Source organism: Hippopotamus amphibius, chromosome 11 (assembly GCF_030028045.1).
Source record: "Hippopotamus amphibius kiboko isolate mHipAmp2 chromosome 11, mHipAmp2.hap2, whole genome shotgun sequence".
Taxonomy (NCBI): Eukaryota; Metazoa; Chordata; class Mammalia; order Artiodactyla; family Hippopotamidae; genus Hippopotamus; species Hippopotamus amphibius.
Window position 1 is genome coordinate 7,450,119 of NC_080196.1, and position 6,935 is coordinate 7,457,053.

Below are 6,935 nucleotides of genomic sequence, written 5' to 3' on the forward strand. Positions count from 1 at the left end.
TATGATGAGAACTTGAGAGAATATGTAACAACTTCGTTTACTGATCATGGTCTCCCTCACTAGAGGATTCTTACTGTCCTTGCCATTCTGGTCTTTAACTTCTTTCTCCTTCCCAAGATTACTGCTTCCTTCCAAATTCCCCTTCAGTCCCCCCTCCCCCCACCTTACTGCGGGGATGAAAAGAGGGTTGGAGAAGGTCTTGGTGTTACTATGTCTTTCTTTTGTTCTATAATTACAGAAGGATCATAATATAAGCAAATGAATAAAGACTTAAAAATCACTCCCCTTCTTTTCCCTCTGATGATCCTTCTGGTTTAAACTTTGAAGGATCTTAACCATTCTTTAGTGTTTCATAATCGTAACAAAGTAATTTCTAGTTCTCAAGGTATGAAGCTACTTAACTAAGAAATGTGTCTTATCTTCCAGTTTCCAGGATGAGTTGGGACAGCCTTCCCCCAAAAGTCCTAACCCTTCCCATCCCACAGCCTGAACATTTTTAGAGGACGTCAGGCATCACATTTCCAGTCACCTATTTAAACTGTGGTCCTGGAGGTCTGCCTTAAACACCTGGACCTTGGCATTCACAGCAAACTTGGCTTATTCATTTGGTTAATGGAGGGGACTTCAAGGATTTCATCTGACTTTGGAAGTGGACCTTGGCTACCAGGGTTGCCATTGTAGGGTCTATGTGAGCAGGAAAGAACTTATCACTTTCAAGTCTTTCATAGTCTTCCTTAGCTTGGACATGTGAGGAGTAAGGGGAGTCACCAAAAGGCCCCATGGAGTTTCATACCATAAAGGCCGGCTGTATTCCAAGACTGTCGAACAAGTGGTCATGTCCATTCACATTGCCTTTCTCCTCCTCAATATCAGGGAATAAATTGCTGCAGAAGGAAAACTACCTAAGTCCCTGAAATCAGTCTCAATATGGGGTGATTTGGGATTTGAAGAAACCCATTCATTACTCTGACGTTCTCATTTTATAAACAAGCAGCAAAGCTGTGTTTCTATAATAGAACAACAATCTCTTCTGTTTGTGTGTATTTGCATAATAATTGCTACACAAAATCAAACCTCGTGCTTCATCTTTTGCATTTGGCTTCATTACTTTTTTCTACAGCATCAAAAATATTAAGATCTGCTGCTGGGGTCTTGCCCAGAGTTCATCTTTTCAATCTCTCATTCTCCCTTTCGTTTTCTCCTAATCAATGAAAGCTTTTTCTCCTAAAGCTGGGAATCCAGTCAAAATATTACATCAAAAGTGTGTAAGACTTCCATATTTACCAAGAGGGTATTACCATAAGGCAGAGGTCTTCAGATTCAACTTTCATTTATCCCTGTCACCAGCAACAAAAAGGAAGAGATTGGATACTACAGCACTGGGGATTTTTTTGTGAGAGCTTTCTGGGAAAGAGGCTACCAATAACATTCTTCAGACGTGGTTCTTCCCTCCTCAACGCCCATTTTCCTAAGCCTGTTTCTGCCTGTCTCTTTAGCCCACTGGACTGCCCAAGTACTCCACAGAGGCACTTGATTTCTGTAATTTCAAAGAAAAAAAATAACAGATGAAACATGTTTTCACTTTGAGGGTGACCCCTGACCTTTCCTTTCCAATACACCTGACACCAAAGTCTTTGGAAAAAGACCTGTTTGGGTCTAGGATGCTGATGGTGCTTTTTTGTTGTTTTCTCTCCTCTCTTTCTCCTCTCCTCACCTCCCCCCCCCCCCCCCCCCCAGAGGCTGACCTCAATGAAAAGTTGTTGCAATAATCTCAGCTCCCTGCTCCGCCAGGGCTGAGGGAGGCGGGCGGAACACCGAGGGTGTTTTGTTAAATGCTCCGGTCGTTCGCAGGGGCTGGGAGTTGATAAAAGGAGACAGTTTTCTGAAAAGATTTGATTGAAATGGCGTGTGCCAGGGCTGATGGGAGCCAGCGAGGGACAAAGCGCCGCGAATCCATGGACACTCGAGCAATTATGCCTCCACGCTGAAGGTGGATTAGCGCGCTGGAAAGAAGCATATGTTTGGCCTGGGGCGACACTTCCCCCCGGCTGAGCTTAGAGAATGGGAGCGCGGAGAGCGGCTGGACCCGGAATACCAACTATCTGCGAAGCCCCCCTTCCCAGCCCAGCCCAGCCCAGCCGCCCCCGCCCCAAAAGTCGGAGCGCATTTTTACAAAGAGAGGAGGAGGGGGAGGGGGGAGGAGGATGGGGAGGAGGGAGGAGGAGAGGTGGGAGAAGGGAGCGGGGAGGAGGGAGGCAGGGAGGCAGGGAGAGGGGGAGCCCAGAGGTGCAAATGGGCCTGGGATTGGCAAGGATAACCACCCAAGGCTTTCATCTCGGGTCATCTTAATGCTGGGTGTGGAGACCCAGAGCGGGGCACAGAAATGGTCCTCCATAAACCCTCCCACTGCTAAGGTAGTCCGGTCTGGGATGCTCGCTCTAACGGGTGTTGGAAGGTCAACTGAACTGTTGCAATAAAACAAGGTCTTAATGAGTTTGTAAAGGTTCACTTGGCCAACGGTCATTGTCCTGCGGTGGGCAGGAGGCGCTGGGCGGGCGGCGCGGTCCAGGCCGTGCCTTGGGTCTCGGTGAAGGGAAGCCTCGGGGGAGATGTCGGACAGTTAGATATTTGGTGAAATGGGCTGAGAATGAAAAGCTCGGGGAGGCCTGATCGGAGAGAACGGGTGAGGGTGCCGAGAGTCGAAGCCCCACGCAGCTCTGTCTGCTTAGAGACCCGGGCCGGGGATGCTGAAACTTCGCGCTGCCTTGAGAGACGAGACGTGGAGCAAGAAAGTTTCCCAAGTACCGCCTCCACTCATTAATTAAAGCGCCCTTCCCGTGAAAAAGGCCCTGAAAACTCTGACCTAAAGCCTCCCAGCTCTCGCTCGCCGCACGCCGACCTCAGGGTTTGATTGCAGCTTAATTGGGTCTAACCCGGAGGAGTGGCTCTGGCCGCCCCCCGGGCCGCCCACACCCCCTCCTGGCCTCCTGCGCACCCCCAACCCCGCCTCCGTCCCACCCCAGGCTGGGCTCGAACCTCCCGGCGCCTATCCCAGCTTCACCGCCTCGCCTCCCACCTCCTACTCCAGACCTTCAAAACCAACTTGCTAGTTGCGTCTAACCCAAAGGGGCGCGCGGCGGGATGTTTTCGGGAAATTGACCTAGGAAGGCTCCCGGGCCGGCGCCGAGGGGGTACGGACTGCGCTGTCCCCTCCCGGGCGGGGTTCTGGAACCCGGAGCTGAGCCCCGGGCGCTGGAGGCGGACTCCATGCTATGGACAAAGGCGCAGCCCAGACCTGGGGGCTCCAAGAAAACACAGGGTGGGGGGTGGGGTGGTGGGGTGGATCCTGACATAGGATTTGGTAGCTGACAAGGCAAACGGAAATTTGATCCCAGCATTAACTGAGTGCCTCGGGGAAAATTCTTTTAAGCTAGGTTAGTTACATTTAGTTTGACCAGACACCTCGGATATAAATATAAATAAATTTATATACATATGTGTGTACATTTCCCCCAAATAGGCTGGATTTTAAACGGGTGATGAGCAAGAACAACTCGAGAGAGATTGGAGAGGTGTGGGCCCAGAGGAAACCAAGGGCCTGGGGCCTTTCCACTCGCAAAAGCTGAGAATTGTGATGGACACCCAACAAGGGGCCATGAGCAGGCAGAGGCTGGACGGGGAGACTCCACCCTCAGTTTGAGGGCTTGTGTTTAGGATTGTTATTGAAATTTAGCAGATAGAATCTTTGTTTCCATAGAAAAACCACGTGCAAAAAATACATAGCATGGATTTGGGCCACTTTGAGAAAAATCCCTGCCCTGCTGTTGAAAATATTCCCACTGCTAAATGGATCTTGGTGAGGAAAATCAAACTGATTCTACCAAGCTCCCCCAAAGACATTAAACTTATTCTGGAGTTAGAAAGAGAGACAGAAAGAAAAAGAAGAAAGTGGGATGGGGAGAGAGGAAGGAAGGAAGAAAGGAAGGAAAGAGGGAGGGAGAGAGAGAGAGGAAGGAAGGAAGGAAGGAAGGAAGGAAGGAAGGAAGGAAGGAAGGAAGGAAGGAAGGAATGTAGGTATCCGTAAGTATCTGCTGTGGAAAGGTCATCTTCCCCTGAACGTCCTTCTTCACTAACACAGATTTCTCCAGCAATATGCTAAGTGGTGCTTTTTTGTTAAAAAAAATAAATCTCTCTGTGAAAGCAAAGTTGGTTCAATACTGCCCTTTCTGGCATCAAAGATGAAAAAAATACAGTTTTACACATAAATAACACTTAAAACTTAGTTATAGGGCTCCCAGGTTCAGCCCCAAATCTCTTTCATTCCCTCCTTTCCTTTTCTCAGTCACGAGGAAAAGGAGAAGAATATTTTTTTAAACATAAGACCTTCCCATATACATGATTTACACAATTTTCCATTCCAATGTCCTTTTCTCTCTGCACTCTGATGGCCACCCTGCTGTCCTCCATGGGAAACACCAATTACTTCTTTGGAGAAGGACTTATGTTCATGATTTGATTGAGAATGTTTTTCATCTATACCCACAGGGGCAAAGATGAGTTTGGGCTACTGCTTTCATAGAAAGAAATTATAATTTTCTTAAATCATACAATTTCTCTCTGTTTATAAATACTCCACCTCGGACTAATTCATTCCTGCCTTCAGAATCACAGTTGAGTAAACTCTGATCATTAATGGAGTCTTTAGTTCTTAACTCATGGTTAACTTGGCAAATGTTTTTAAAGACAAGCTTCTAGGAGAAACCCATCACAGGGTCAAACTTTTTCAGTTTCTTTCCCACGGTGTGTCCCAAGGAGGACAGTATCATCATAGTAATAACAATGTGAAGCTGAGATGGCACACCTGTGCAGAACCAAGTTTAATATGAAAAAGAATTGTTCATTGAAATTCACAAGGAAAAATACCCCTAAGCATCCTAAGCGGTAATGCAGAGGTGTGAGAACTACTGTTACCTGGTGTGTTCTGTGGTTTCATTCTTCTGACACGGGCAGTTGGGTGATGCTAGGAGTTGATTGGGGTTTGTCTGTAGTGTGTGGGGATTATTTCCTCTTCTTTCCTTGCATTTTAGATTTCTTTTTACCACACAGGACTAAGCGATAGGGAAACATGGATGTGTTTCTTCAAATGCCCCACTTGGATAATCAAACAAATTAACAAATTTCTGTACTCTTGCCTCAGGACCACTGCCATCTCTGCACCTGTAACTCAGAGAATGAAAAGGCTGATTATTTATGTTGTACTTTCCTCCTCTTGGATCTCTAGTGAGTTGACCCGATTTTTAAAGCCCTTTTACCCAAGCAGTGAGGATTCTTCCCCTCACTTCACCTCCGCCCGACCCCACAACGGAGTGGCTTAGGAGAAGATCTGTAACTGGGATGAAGCAGCTGTTGGCTTCATGCCGTCCTCTAACTTGATTATTCTTTGGACACGTTAGGCAAGCATTAGTGATTGATAATGACGCTAATTAACCCCTTTCCTTTCCAAACAGTAAACTGCTGCCAGCAGGATGCTGCAAACAATAAATATAAAACACTGCATACATCAATATCTGTTTAAAGCACAACTTCATTTGGGCACATTTAACGGCACTGCTTTCAGTTAACAATTCGCTATTTATTCAAGCACTTCTCCAAAAGCCAGAGGGGGGAAGCAAAGGAAGAGAGAGGGTTAAGAAAAGGGGCCTGCGGCTTTAAGACCACAAAATGCTGTCATACCTGTCAGCTGCAGCAAAGTTAAGCTCTAATGGAAACCATGCGTAATTTTTTTTTAAATTTCAGGTCAATACTTTTTTAAAAACTTAATTAATCCAGTTCTGTTCTTAACCTATTTAAACTTAACACAAGGCTGATGACCACATACGAGATTTTTTTTTCTTTGTGGGGAGAAAGCAGCTCTCCTGCCTGACCTGAAACTATTATGAATTTACTTTTGATTGAGAAAGGAATGGGGAGAAATTGTTTTGTAAAGAGTGGTGAAATTTCTATTTTAAGCAGGATTGGGGGAACCAGGGTAAATTTGACCTGATTGTGTAATCCAACATAACCTGAGTTGTAAAGAAATGTACATTAAATTTGAAATTTTGATAAATGAATATTCCTAGCAAGTGAATAAAATGTATTCAATTAACTAAAACCCTGTGCACTTCTGAACTGAAGTGGAATCGACTGTAATTGATTTATTTGAAACCAGAGGTTAAGGACTGAATTAGCTAAGTACAACTGGGTATTTCAAGCCACTGACTTCTCAAATGTCAAATCCCTTCTATTTTAAATATTATTTCAGCTGCGGGGCATTGCAGTCCTGATGGTAGTTCCATCAAGAACTCAAATTATATTAATATTCGATTTTGGGGAGGAATGGATTGGATTGTGATTTTTAAAGGGTGTTGGAGAATAGAAGGGGTAAGGATGACTACCAAACTGGAAGGAGCCTTGTGTTTCCATAAAAACTGGGCGTGGTAATTAGCACAGCCTAGCAAGCAACCTTATAATTCAACTGTGTATCCTAACTTGAGTTAGTCCAAAGAGAATCACCGTTGTTAGTGTATAAGAACCTGACCTGTCAAGTAATCACCATGTGTTTTAGAAGATACACATTGATCACAGCAGAGAAAGCCAAAATCCATATAGCCATAAAGTCATCTTTAATAATACCCTCTCCAATCCCCTCACCCCTTAAAAATATGCATAGTTTCTTTAAATGTTTGGTTTAAAAAGAAAAAGAAAAAGAAAGTGACAATATCATGATCCTCAAAATGTCCAACTACAGAATAAAAACAACTCATTCTGTGCATTTGGAAACCATTGTTTATTATGACCTTGTAATGTTCTAACCCACTATTTCCCTTCCATCTTTCTCAGGATGCAAGGATTATATTGGGTTCAGGTTTTCCAACATAACAAGCATCTGTAAATCC